Source organism: Haliotis asinina, chromosome 1 (assembly GCF_037392515.1).
Source record: "Haliotis asinina isolate JCU_RB_2024 chromosome 1, JCU_Hal_asi_v2, whole genome shotgun sequence".
Lineage (NCBI taxonomy): Eukaryota > Metazoa > Mollusca > Gastropoda > Lepetellida > Haliotidae > Haliotis > Haliotis asinina.
Window position 1 is genome coordinate 95,204,371 of NC_090280.1, and position 13,307 is coordinate 95,217,677.

General features: G+C 42.9%; 20 non-coding genes across 20 annotated transcripts; all 20 read right to left on the bottom strand.

Moving 5' to 3' along the window:
- Positions 1–129: 129 nt before the first annotated feature.
- Positions 130–203, bottom strand: Trnai-aau (transfer RNA isoleucine (anticodon AAU)). The gene has a single exon. It is a non-coding gene; the product is annotated as a tRNA-Ile (tRNA).
- A 581-nt stretch (positions 204–784) lies between these two features.
- Trnai-aau (transfer RNA isoleucine (anticodon AAU)) lies at positions 785–858 on the bottom strand. Its single transcript has one exon. It is a non-coding gene; the product is annotated as a tRNA-Ile (tRNA).
- A 593-nt stretch (positions 859–1,451) lies between these two features.
- Trnai-aau (transfer RNA isoleucine (anticodon AAU)) lies at positions 1,452–1,525 on the bottom strand. The gene has a single exon. It is a non-coding gene; the product is annotated as a tRNA-Ile (tRNA).
- Positions 1,526–2,118: 593 nt separating this feature from the next.
- Trnai-aau (transfer RNA isoleucine (anticodon AAU)) lies at positions 2,119–2,192 on the bottom strand. The gene has a single exon. It is a non-coding gene; the product is annotated as a tRNA-Ile (tRNA).
- Positions 2,193–2,785: 593 nt separating this feature from the next.
- Positions 2,786–2,859, bottom strand: Trnai-aau (transfer RNA isoleucine (anticodon AAU)). Its single transcript has one exon. It is a non-coding gene; the product is annotated as a tRNA-Ile (tRNA).
- A 593-nt stretch (positions 2,860–3,452) lies between these two features.
- Positions 3,453–3,526, bottom strand: Trnai-aau (transfer RNA isoleucine (anticodon AAU)). Its single transcript has one exon. It is a non-coding gene; the product is annotated as a tRNA-Ile (tRNA).
- Positions 3,527–4,119: 593 nt separating this feature from the next.
- On the bottom strand, positions 4,120–4,193 carry Trnai-aau (transfer RNA isoleucine (anticodon AAU)). The gene has a single exon. It is a non-coding gene; the product is annotated as a tRNA-Ile (tRNA).
- Positions 4,194–4,786: 593 nt separating this feature from the next.
- On the bottom strand, positions 4,787–4,860 carry Trnai-aau (transfer RNA isoleucine (anticodon AAU)). Its single transcript has one exon. It is a non-coding gene; the product is annotated as a tRNA-Ile (tRNA).
- A 593-nt stretch (positions 4,861–5,453) lies between these two features.
- Trnai-aau (transfer RNA isoleucine (anticodon AAU)) lies at positions 5,454–5,527 on the bottom strand. The gene has a single exon. It is a non-coding gene; the product is annotated as a tRNA-Ile (tRNA).
- Positions 5,528–6,120: 593 nt separating this feature from the next.
- Positions 6,121–6,194, bottom strand: Trnai-aau (transfer RNA isoleucine (anticodon AAU)). Its single transcript has one exon. It is a non-coding gene; the product is annotated as a tRNA-Ile (tRNA).
- Positions 6,195–6,775: 581 nt separating this feature from the next.
- On the bottom strand, positions 6,776–6,849 carry Trnai-aau (transfer RNA isoleucine (anticodon AAU)). The gene has a single exon. It is a non-coding gene; the product is annotated as a tRNA-Ile (tRNA).
- A 593-nt stretch (positions 6,850–7,442) lies between these two features.
- Positions 7,443–7,516, bottom strand: Trnai-aau (transfer RNA isoleucine (anticodon AAU)). The gene has a single exon. It is a non-coding gene; the product is annotated as a tRNA-Ile (tRNA).
- A 593-nt stretch (positions 7,517–8,109) lies between these two features.
- Positions 8,110–8,183, bottom strand: Trnai-aau (transfer RNA isoleucine (anticodon AAU)). Its single transcript has one exon. It is a non-coding gene; the product is annotated as a tRNA-Ile (tRNA).
- Positions 8,184–8,776: 593 nt separating this feature from the next.
- On the bottom strand, positions 8,777–8,850 carry Trnai-aau (transfer RNA isoleucine (anticodon AAU)). Its single transcript has one exon. It is a non-coding gene; the product is annotated as a tRNA-Ile (tRNA).
- Positions 8,851–9,443: 593 nt separating this feature from the next.
- On the bottom strand, positions 9,444–9,517 carry Trnai-aau (transfer RNA isoleucine (anticodon AAU)). The gene has a single exon. It is a non-coding gene; the product is annotated as a tRNA-Ile (tRNA).
- Positions 9,518–10,110: 593 nt separating this feature from the next.
- Positions 10,111–10,184, bottom strand: Trnai-aau (transfer RNA isoleucine (anticodon AAU)). Its single transcript has one exon. It is a non-coding gene; the product is annotated as a tRNA-Ile (tRNA).
- A 581-nt stretch (positions 10,185–10,765) lies between these two features.
- Trnai-aau (transfer RNA isoleucine (anticodon AAU)) lies at positions 10,766–10,839 on the bottom strand. Its single transcript has one exon. It is a non-coding gene; the product is annotated as a tRNA-Ile (tRNA).
- A 593-nt stretch (positions 10,840–11,432) lies between these two features.
- Positions 11,433–11,506, bottom strand: Trnai-aau (transfer RNA isoleucine (anticodon AAU)). The gene has a single exon. It is a non-coding gene; the product is annotated as a tRNA-Ile (tRNA).
- Positions 11,507–12,099: 593 nt separating this feature from the next.
- Positions 12,100–12,173, bottom strand: Trnai-aau (transfer RNA isoleucine (anticodon AAU)). Its single transcript has one exon. It is a non-coding gene; the product is annotated as a tRNA-Ile (tRNA).
- Positions 12,174–12,766: 593 nt separating this feature from the next.
- Positions 12,767–12,840, bottom strand: Trnai-aau (transfer RNA isoleucine (anticodon AAU)). The gene has a single exon. It is a non-coding gene; the product is annotated as a tRNA-Ile (tRNA).
- Positions 12,841–13,307: the final 467 nt, after the last annotated feature.

Below are 13,307 nucleotides of genomic sequence, written 5' to 3' on the forward strand. Positions count from 1 at the left end.
ATATGCTATATCCCGGAAAAGCCTTCATATGCGTCTCAACACCAACTCATTCAGAACAGGAAATACTGGAAAGAGACACAAACGGCCATTTGTGAGAAATAATGCATTGCAAAACATCAAAAACTTTCGTGGCCAATATGGGGCTCGAACCCATGACATCCGCGTTATTAGCACGGCGCTCTAACCAACTGAGCTAATCGGCCATCTTAACAACCATGGGAATAATAAGCAAGACATTCGCCTTCCACAAGGGCCTGACAAGCTGAGCTTGTCGGTTAAGCAACATGGTCGACACATGTATGCACGTGTACTGGGCACTTGTCTTTCTGTGCAAATGGATTGCTTACACCACACACGCACACACACATCACACATGTGTCCGCAATACATGGTCACCTCGTTTTCGGAAGATCAACTTCACAAACACCCTTGCCCTCTGACGGCTTGGATAGAAATATAAGGAACTTGGCACTTTTACGTAGTCTTCCACAAGAACATTGAACTATTCACCAATGAGAATAGAAAGGGAAAAGGATGAACCAGAAAACCTATACATATGTATATATATACACACGACTATGCGAAGGAACACACTCCTTCTCTGTGCTAGTCTATTATACTGGGTGCTCAAGTTTCAAAATGAAATGCAAATCAGATATGCTATATCCCGGAAAAGCCTTCATATGCGTCTCAACACCAACTCATTCAGAACAGGAAATACTGGAAAGAGACACAAACGGCCATTTGTGAGAAATAATGCATTGCAAAACATCAAAAACTTTCGTGGCCAATATGGGGCTCGAACCCATGACATCCGCGTTATTAGCACGGCGCTCTAACCAACTGAGCTAATCGGCCATCTTAACAACCATGGGAATAATAAGCAAGACATTCGCCTTCCACAAGGGCCTGACAAGCTGAGCTTGTCGGTTAAGCAACATGGTCGACACATGTATGCACGTGTACTGGGCACTTGTCTTTCTGTGCAAATGGACTGCTTACACCACACACGCACACACACATCACACATGTGTCCGCAATACATGGTCACCTCGTTTTCGGAAGATAAGTATCATGCAAAACTTCACAAACACCCTTGCCCTCTGACGGCTTGGATAGAAATATAAGGAACTTGGCACTTTTACGTAGTCTTCCACAAGAACATTGAACTATTCACCAATGAGAATAGAAAGGGAAAAGGATGAACCAGAAAACCTATACATATGTATATATATACACACGACTATGCGAAGGAACACACTCCTTCTCTGTGCTAGTCTATTATACTGGGTGCTCAAGTTTCAAAATGAAATGCAAATCAGATATGCTATATCCCGGAAAAGCCTTCATATGCGTCTCAACACCAACTCATTCAGAACAGGAAATACTGGAAAGAGACACAAACGGCCATTTGTGAGAAATAATGCATTGCAAAACATCAAAAACTTTCGTGGCCAATATGGGGCTCGAACCCATGACATCCGCGTTATTAGCACGGCGCTCTAACCAACTGAGCTAATCGGCCATCTTAACAACCATGGGAATAATAAGCAAGACATTCGCCTTCCACAAGGGCCTGACAAGCTGAGCTTGTCGGTTAAGCAACATGGTCGACACATGTATGCACGTGTACTGGGCACTTGTCTTTCTGTGCAAATGGATTGCTTACACCACACACGCACACACACATCACACATGTGTCCGCAATACATGGTCACCTCGTTTTCGGAAGATAAGTATCATGCAAAACTTCACAAACACCCTTGCCCTCTGACGGCTTGGATAGAAATATAAGGAACTTGGCACTTTTACGTAGTCTTCCACAAGAACATTGAACTATTCACCAATGAGAATAGAAAGGGAAAAGGATGAACCAGAAAACCTATACATATGTATATATATACACACGACTATGCGAAGGAACACACTCCTTCTCTGTGCTAGTCTATTATACTGGGTGCTCAAGTTTCAAAATGAAATGCAAATCAGATATGCTATATCCCGGAAAAGCCTTCATATGCGTCTCAACACCAACTCATTCAGAACAGGAAATACTGGAAAGAGACACAAACGGCCATTTGTGAGAAATAATGCATTGCAAAACATCAAAAACTTTCGTGGCCAATATGGGGCTCGAACCCATGACATCCGCGTTATTAGCACGGCGCTCTAACCAACTGAGCTAATCGGCCATCTTAACAACCATGGGAATAATAAGCAAGACATTCGCCTTCCACAAGGCCCTGACAAGCTGAGCTTGTCGGTTAAGCAACATGGTCGACACATGTATGCACGTGTACTGGGCACTTGTCTTTCTGTGCAAATGGATTGCTTACACCACACACGCACACACACATCACACATGTGTCCGCAATACATGGTCACCTCGTTTTCGGAAGATAAGTATCATGCAAAACTTCACAAACACCCTTGCCCTCTGACGGCTTGGATAGAAATATAAGGAACTTGGCACTTTTACGTAGTCTTCCACAAGAACATTGAACTATTCACCAATGAGAATAGAAAGGGAAAAGGATGAACCAGAAAACCTATACATATGTATATATATACACACGACTATGCGAAGGAACACACTCCTTCTCTGTGCTAGTCTATTATACTGGGTGCTCAAGTTTCAAAATGAAATGCAAATCAGATATGCTATATCCCGGAAAAGCCTTCATATGCGTCTCAACACCAACTCATTCAGAACAGGAAATACTGGAAAGAGACACAAACGGCCATTTGTGAGAAATAATGCATTGCAAAACATCAAAAACTTTCGTGGCCAATATGGGGCTCGAACCCATGACATCCGCGTTATTAGCACGGCGCTCTAACCAACTGAGCTAATCGGCCATCTTAACAACCATGGGAATAATAAGCAAGACATTCGCCTTCCACAAGGCCCTGACAAGCTGAGCTTGTCGGTTAAGCAACATGGTCGACACATGTATGCACGTGTACTGGGCACTTGTCTTTCTGTGCAAATGGATTGCTTACACCACACACGCACACACACATCACACATGTGTCCGCAATACATGGTCACCTCGTTTTCGGAAGATAAGTATCATGCAAAACTTCACAAACACCCTTGCCCTCTGACGGCTTGGATAGAAATATAAGGAACTTGGCACTTTTACGTAGTCTTCCACAAGAACATTGAACTATTCACCAATGAGAATAGAAAGGGAAAAGGATGAACCAGAAAACCTATACATATGTATATATATACACACGACTATGCGAAGGAACACACTCCTTCTCTGTGCTAGTCTATTATACTGGGTGCTCAAGTTTCAAAATGAAATGCAAATCAGATATGCTATATCCCGGAAAAGCCTTCATATGCGTCTCAACACCAACTCATTCAGAACAGGAAATACTGGAAAGAGACACAAACGGCCATTTGTGAGAAATAATGCATTGCAAAACATCAAAAACTTTCGTGGCCAATATGGGGCTCGAACCCATGACATCCGCGTTATTAACACGGCGCTCTAACCAACTGAGCTAATCGGCCATCTTAACAACCATGGAAATAATAAGCAAGACATTCGCCTTCCACAAGGCCCTGACAAGCTGAGCTTGTCGGTTAAGCAACATGGTCGACACATGTATGCACGTGTACTGGGCACTTGTCTTTCTGTGCAAATGGATTGCTTACACCACACACGCACACACACATCACACATGTGTCCGCAATACATGGTCACCTCGTTTTCGGAAGATAAGTATCATGCAAAACTTCACAAACACCCTTGCCCTCTGACGGCTTGGATAGAAATATAAGGAACTTGGCACTTTTACGTAGTCTTCCACAAGAACATTGAACTATTCACCAATGAGAATAGAAAGGGAAAAGGATGAACCAGAAAACCTATACATATGTATATATATACACACGACTATGCGAAGGAACACACTCCTTCTCTGTGCTAGTCTATTATACTGGGTGCTCAAGTTTCAAAATGAAATGCAAATCAGATATGCTATATCCCGGAAAAGCCTTCATATGCGTCTCAACACCAACTCATTCAGAACAGGAAATACTGGAAAGAGACACAAACGGCCATTTGTGAGAAATAATGCATTGCAAAACATCAAAAACTTTCGTGGCCAATATGGGGCTCGAACCCATGACATCCGCGTTATTAGCACGGCGCTCTAACCAACTGAGCTAATCGGCCATCTTAACAACCATGGGAATAATAAGCAAGACATTCGCCTTCCACAAGGCCCTGACAAGCTGAGCTTGTCGGTTAAGCAACATGGTCGACACATGTATGCACGTGTACTGGGCACTTGTCTTTCTGTGCAAATGGATTGCTTACACCACACACGCACACACACATCACACATGTGTCCGCAATACATGGTCACCTCGTTTTCGGAAGATAATTATCATGCAAAACTTCACAAACACCCTTGCCCTCTGACGGCTTGGATAGAAATATAAGGAACTTGGCACTTTTACGTAGTCTTCCACAAGAACATTGAACTATTCACCAATGAGAATAGAAAGGGAAAAGGATGAACCAGAAAACCTATACATATGTATATATATACACACGACTATGCGAAGGAACACACTCCTTCTCTGTGCTAGTCTATTATACTGGGTGCTCAAGTTTCAAAATGAAATGCAAATCAGATATGCTATATCCCGGAAAAGCCTTCATATACGTCTCAACACCAACTCATTCAGAACAGGAAATACTGGAAAGAGACACAAACGGCCATTTGTGAGAAATAATGCATTGCAAAACATCAAAAACTTTCGTGGCCAATATGGGGCTCGAACCCATGACATCCGCGTTATTAGCACGGCGCTCTAACCAACTGAGCTAATCGGCCATCTTAACAACCATGGGAATAATAAGCAAGACATTCGCCTTCCACAAGGCCCTGACAAGCTGAGCTTGTCGGTTAAGCAACATGGTCGACACATGTATGCACGTGTACTGGGCACTTGTCTTTCTGTGCAAATGGATTGCTTACACCACACACGCACACACACATCACACATGTGTCCGCAATACATGGTCACCTCGTTTTCGGAAGATAATTATCATGCAAAACTTCACAAACACCCTTGCCCTCTGACGGCATGGATAGAAATATAAGGAACTTGGCACTTTTACGTAGTCTTCCACAAGAACATTGAACTATTCACCAATGAGAATAGAAAGGGAAAAGGATGAACCAGAAAACCTATACATATGTATATATATACACACGACTATGCGAAGGAACACACTCCTTCTCTGTGCTAGTCTATTATACTGGGTGCTCAAGTTTCAAAATGAAATGCAAATCAGATATGCTATATCCCGGAAAAGCCTTCATATGCGTCTCAACACCAACTCATTCAGAACAGGAAATACTGGAAAGAGACACAAACGGCCATTTGTGAGAAATAATGCATTGCAAAACATCAAAAACTTTCGTGGCCAATATGGGGCTCGAACCCATGACATCCGCGTTATTAGCACGGCGCTCTAACCAACTGAGCTAATCGGCCATCTTAACAACCATGGGAATAATAAGCAAGACATTCGCCTTCCACAAGGCCCTGACAAGCTGAGCTTGTCGGTTAAGCAACATGGTCGACACATGTATGCACGTGTACTGGGCACTTGTCTTTCTGTGCAAATGGATTGCTTACACCACACACGCACACACACATCACACATGTGTCCGCAATACATGGTCACCTCGTTTTCGGAAGATAAGTATCATGCAAAACTTCACAAACACCCTTGCCCTCTGACGGCTTGGATAGAAATATAAGGAACTTGGCACTTTTACGTAGTCTTCCACAAGAACATTGAACTATTCACCAATGAGAATAGAAAGGGAAAAGGATGAACCAGAAAACCTATACATATGTATATATATACACACGACTATGCGAAGGAACACACTCCTTCTCTGTGCTAGTCTATTATACTGGGTGCTCAAGTTTCAAAATGAAATGCAAATCAGATATGCTATATCCCGGAAAAGCCTTCATATGCGTCTCAACACCAACTCATTCAGAACAGGAAATACTGGAAAGAGACACAAACGGCCATTTGTGAGAAATAATGCATTGCAAAACATCAAAAACTTTCGTGGCCAATATGGGGCTCGAACCCATGACATCCGCGTTATTAGCACGGCGCTCTAACCAACTGAGCTAATCGGCCATCTTAACAACCGTGGGAATAATAAGCAAGACATTCGCCTTCCACAAGGCCCTGACAAGCTGAGCTTGTCGGTTAAGCAACATGGTCGACACATGTATGCACGTGTACTGGGCACTTGTCTTTCTGTGCAAATGGATTGCTTACACCACACACGCACACACACATCACACATGTGTCCGCAATACATGGTCACCTCGTTTTCGGAAGATCAACTTCACAAACACCCTTGCCCTCTGACGGCTTGGATAGAAATATAAGGAACTTGGCACTTTTACGTAGTCTTCCACAAGAACATTGAACTATTCACCAATGAGAATAGAAAGGGAAAAGGATGAACCAGAAAACCTATACATATGTATATATATACACACGACTATGCGAAGGAACACACTCCTTCTCTGTGCTAGTCTATTATACTGGGTGCTCAAGTTTCAAAATGAAATGCAAATCAGATATGCTATATCCCGGAAAAGCCTTCATATGCGTCTCAACACCAACTCATTCAGAACAGGAAATACTGGAAAGAGACACAAACGGCCATTTGTGAGAAATAATGCATTGCAAAACATCAAAAACTTTCGTGGCCAATATGGGGCTCGAACCCATGACATCCGCGTTATTAGCACGGCGCTCTAACCAACTGAGCTAATCGGCCATCTTAACAACCGTGGGAATAATAAGCAAGACATTCGCCTTCCACAAGGCCCTGACAAGCTGAGCTTGTCGGTTAAGCAACATGGTCGACACATGTATGCACGTGTACTGGGCACTTGTCTTTCTGTGCAAATGGATTGCTTACACCACACACGCACACACACATCACACATGTGTCCGCAATACATGGTCACCTCGTTTTCGGAAGATAAGTATCATGCAAAACTTCACAAACACCCTTGCCCTCTGACGGCTTGGATAGAAATATAAGGAACTTGGCACTTTTACGTAGTCTTCCACAAGAACATTGAACTATTCACCAATGAGAATAGAAAGGGAAAAGGATGAACCAGAAAACCTATACATATGTATATATATACACACGACTATGCGAAGGAACACACTCCTTCTCTGTGCTAGTCTATTATACTGGGTGCTCAAGTTTCAAAATGAAATGCAAATCAGATATGCTATATCCCGGAAAAGCCTTCATATGCGTCTCAACACCAACTCATTCAGAACAGGAAATACTGGAAAGAGACACAAACGGCCATTTGTGAGAAATAATGCATTGCAAAACATCAAAAACTTTCGTGGCCAATATGGGGCTCGAACCCATGACATCCGCGTTATTAGCACGGCGCTCTAACCAACTGAGCTAATCGGCCATCTTAACAACCATGGGAATAATAAGCAAGACATTCGCCTTCCACAAGGCCCTGACAAGCTGAGCTTGTCGGTTAAGCAACATGGTCGACACATGTATGCACGTGTACTGGGCACTTGTCTTTCTGTGCAAATGGATTGCTTACACCACACACGCACACACACATCACACATGTGTCCGCAATACATGGTCACCTCGTTTTCGGAAGATAAGTATCATGCAAAACTTCACAAACACCCTTGCCCTCTGACGGCTTGGATAGAAATATAAGGAACTTGGCACTTTTACGTAGTCTTCCACAAGAACATTGAACTATTCACCAATGAGAATAGAAAGGGAAAAGGATGAACCAGAAAACCTATACATATGTATATATATACACACGACTATGCGAAGGAACACACTCCTTCTCTGTGCTAGTCTATTATACTGGGTGCTCAAGTTTCAAAATGAAATGCAAATCAGATATGCTATATCCCGGAAAAGCCTTCATATGCGTCTCAACACCAACTCATTCAGAACAGGAAATACTGGAAAGAGACACAAACGGCCATTTGTGAGAAATAATGCATTGCAAAACATCAAAAACTTTCGTGGCCAATATGGGGCTCGAACCCATGACATCCGCGTTATTAGCACGGCGCTCTAACCAACTGAGCTAATCGGCCATCTTAACAACCATGGGAATAATAAGCAAGACATTCGCCTTCCACAAGGCCCTGACAAGCTGAGCTTGTCGGTTAAGCAACATGGTCGACACATGTATGCACGTGTACTGGGCACTTGTCTTTCTGTGCAAATGGATTGCTTACACCACACACGCACACACACATCACACATGTGTCCGCAATACATGGTCACCTCGTTTTCGGAAGATAATTATCATGCAAAACTTCACAAACACCCTTGCCCTCTGACGGCTTGGATAGAAATATAAGGAACTTGGCACTTTTACGTAGTCTTCCACAAGAACATTGAACTATTCACCAATGAGAATAGAAAGGGAAAAGGATGAACCAGAAAACCTATACATATGTATATATATACACACGACTATGCGAAGGAACACACTCCTTCTCTGTGCTAGTCTATTATACTGGGTGCTCAAGTTTCAAAATGAAATGCAAATCAGATATGCTATATCCCGGAAAAGCCTTCATATGCGTCTCAACACCAACTCATTCAGAACAGGAAATACTGGAAAGAGACACAAACGGCCATTTGTGAGAAATAATGCATTGCAAAACATCAAAAACTTTCGTGGCCAATATGGGGCTCGAACCCATGACATCCGCGTTATTAGCACGGCGCTCTAACCAACTGAGCTAATCGGCCATCTTAACAACCATGGGAATAATAAGCAAGACATTCGCCTTCCACAAGGCCCTGACAAGCTGAGCTTGTCGGTTAAGCAACATGGTCGACACATGTATGCACGTGTACTGGGCACTTGTCTTTCTGTGCAAATGGATTGCTTACACCACACACGCACACACACATCACACATGTGTCCGCAATACATGGTCACCTCGTTTTCGGAAGATAATTATCATGCAAAACTTCACAAACACCCTTGCCCTCTGACGGCTTGGATAGAAATATAAGGAACTTGGCACTTTTACGTAGTCTTCCACAAGAACATTGAACTATTCACCAATGAGAATAGAAAGGGAAAAGGATGAACCAGAAAACCTATACATATGTATATATATACACACGACTATGCGAAGGAACACACTCCTTCTCTGTGCTAGTCTATTATACTGGGTGCTCAAGTTTCAAAATGAAATGCAAATCAGATATGCTATATCCCGGAAAAGCCTTCATATGCGTCTCAACACCAACTCATTCAGAACAGGAAATACTGGAAAGAGACACAAACGGCCATTTGTGAGAAATAATGCATTGCAAAACATCAAAAACTTTCGTGGCCAATATGGGGCTCGAACCCATGACATCCGCGTTATTAGCACGGCGCTCTAACCAACTGAGCTAATCGGCCATCTTAACAACCATGGGAATAATAAGCAAGACATTCGCCTTCCACAAGGCCCTGACAAGCTGAGCTTGTCGGTTAAGCAACATGGTCGACACATGTATGCACGTGTACTGGGCACTTGTCTTTCTGTGCAAATGGATTGCTTACACCACACACGCACACACACATCACACATGTGTCCGCAATACATGGTCACCTCGTTTTCGGAAGATAATTATCATGCAAAACTTCACAAACACCCTTGCCCTCTGACGGCTTGGATAGAAATATAAGGAACTTGGCACTTTTACGTAGTCTTCCACAAGAACATTGAACTATTCACCAATGAGAATAGAAAGGGAAAAGGATGAACCAGAAAACCTATACATATGTATATATATACACACGACTATGCGAAGGAACACACTCCTTCTCTGTGCTAGTCTATTATACTGGGTGCTCAAGTTTCAAAATGAAATGCAAATCAGATATGCTATATCCCGGAAAAGCCTTCATATGCGTCTCAACACCAACTCATTCAGAACAGGAAATACTGGAAAGAGACACAAACGGCCATTTGTGAGAAATAATGCATTGCAAAACATCAAAAACTTTCGTGGCCAATATGGGGCTCGAACCCATGACATCCGCGTTATTAGCACGGCGCTCTAACCAACTGAGCTAATCGGCCATCTTAACAACCATGGGAATAATAAGCAAGACATTCGCCTTCCACAAGGCCCTGACAAGCTGAGCTTGTCGGTTAAGCAACATGGTCGACACATGTATGCACGTGTACTGGGCACTTGTCTTTCTGTGCAAATGGATTGCTTACACCACACACGCACACACACATCACACATGTGTCCGCAATACATGGTCACCTCTTTTTCGGAAGATCAACTTCACAAACACCCTTGCCCTCTGACGGCTTGGATAGAAATATAAGGAACTTGGCACTTTTACGTAGTCTTCCACAAGAACATTGAACTATTCACCAATGAGAATAGAAAGGGAAAAGGATGAACCAGAAAACCTATACATATGTATATATATACACACGACTATGCGAAGGAACACACTCCTTCTCTGTGCTAGTCTATTATACTGGGTGCTCAAGTTTCAAAATGAAATGCAAATCAGATATGCTATATCCCGGAAAAGCCTTCATATGCGTCTCAACACCAACTCATTCAGAACAGGAAATACTGGAAAGAGACACAAACGGCCATTTGTGAGAAATAATGCATTGCAAAACATCAAAAACTTTCGTGGCCAATATGGGGCTCGAACCCATGACATCCGCGTTATTAGCACGGCGCTCTAACCAACTGAGCTAATCGGCCATCTTAACAACCATGGGAATAATAAGCAAGACATTCGCCTTCCACAAGGCCCTGACAAGCTGAGCTTGTCGGTTAAGCAACATGGTCGACACATGTATGCACGTGTACTGGGCACTTGTCTTTCTGTGCAAATGGATTGCTTACACCACACACGCACACACACATCACACATGTGTCCGCAATACATGGTCACCTCGTTTTCGGAAGATAAGTATCATGCAAAACTTCACAAACACCCTTGCCCTCTGACGGCTTGGATAGAAATATAAGGAACTTGGCACTTTTACGTAGTCTTCCACAAGAACATTGAACTATTCACCAATGAGAATAGAAAGGGAAAAGGATGAACCAGAAAACCTATACATATGTATATATATACACACGACTATGCGAAGGAACACACTCCTTCTCTGTGCTAGTCTATTATACTGGGTGCTCAAGTTTCAAAATGAAATGCAAATCAGATATGCTATATCCCGGAAAAGCCTTCATATGCGTCTCAACACCAACTCATTCAGAACAGGAAATACTGGAAAGAGACACAAACGGCCATTTGTGAGAAATAATGCATTGCAAAACATCAAAAACTTTCGTGGCCAATATGGGGCTCGAACCCATGACATCCGCGTTATTAGCACGGCGCTCTAACCAACTGAGCTAATCGGCCATCTTAACAACCATGGGAATAATAAGCAAGACATTCGCCTTCCACAAGGCCCTGACAAGCTGAGCTTGTCGGTTAAGCAACATGGTCGACACATGTATGCACGTGTACTGGGCACTTGTCTTTCTGTGCAAATGGATTGCTTACACCACACACGCACACACACATCACACATGTGTCCGCAATACATGGTCACCTCGTTTTCGGAAGATAAGTATCATGCAAAACTTCACAAACACCCTTGCCCTCTGACGGCTTGGATAGAAATATAAGGAACTTGGCACTTTTACGTAGTCTTCCACAAGAACATTGAACTATTCACCAATGAGAATAGAAAGGGAAAAGGATGAACCAGAAAACCTATACATATGTATATATATACACACGACTATGCGAAGGAACACACTCCTTCTCTGTGCTAGTCTATTATACTGGGTGCTCAAGTTTCAAAATGAAATGCAAATCAGATATGCTATATCCCGGAAAAGCCTTCATATGCGTCTCAACACCAACTCATTCAGAACAGGAAATACTGGAAAGAGACACAAACGGCCATTTGTGAGAAATAATGCATTGCAAAACATCAAAAACTTTCGTGGCCAATATGGGGCTCGAACCCATGACATCCGCGTTATTAGCACGGCGCTCTAACCAACTGAGCTAATCGGCCATCTTAACAACCATGGGAATAATAAGCAAGACATTCGCCTTCCACAAGGCCCTGACAAGCTGAGCTTGTCGGTTAAGCAACATGGTCGACACATGTATGCACGTGTACTGGGCACTTGTCTTTCTGTGCAAATGGATTGCTTACACCACACACGCACACACACATCACACATGTGTCCGCAATACATGGTCACCTCGTTTTCGGAAGATAAGTATCATGCAAAACTTCACAAACACCCTTGCCCTCTGACGGCTTGGATAGAAATATAAGGAACTTGGCACTTTTACGTAGTCTTCCACAAGAACATTGAACTATTCACCAATGAGAATAGAAAGGGAAAAGGATGAACCAGAAAACCTATACATATGTATATATATACACACGACTATGCGAAGGAACACACTCCTTCTCTGTGCTAGTCTATTATACTGGGTGCTCAAGTTTCAAAATGAAATGCAAATCAGATATGCTATATCCCGGAAAAGCCTTCATATGCGTCTCAACACCAACTCATTCAGAACAGGAAATACTGGAAAGAGACACAAACGGCCATTTGTGAGAAATAATGCATTGCAAAACATCAAAAACTTTCGTGGCCAATATGGGGCTCGAACCCATGACATCCGCGTTATTAGCACGGCGCTCTAACCAACTGAGCTAATCGGCCATCTTAACAACCATGGGAATAATAAGCAAGACATTCGCCTTCCACAAGGCCCTGACAAGCTGAGCTTGTCGGTTAAGCAACATGGTCGACACATGTATGCACGTGTACTGGGCACTTGTCTTTCTGTGCAAATGGATTGCTTACACCACACACGCACACACACATCACACATGTGTCCGCAATACATGGTCACCTCGTTTTCGGAAGATAATTATCATGCAAAACTTCACAAACACCCTTGCCCTCTGACGGCTTGGATAGAAATATAAGGAACTTGGCACTTTTACGTAGTCTTCCACAAGAACATTGAACTATTCACCAATGAGAATAGAAAGGGAAAAGGATGAACCAGAAAACCTATACATATGTATATATATACACACGACTATGCGAAGGAACACACTCCTTCTCTGTGCTAGTCTATTATACTGGGTGCTCAAGTTTCAAAATGAAATGCAAATCAGATA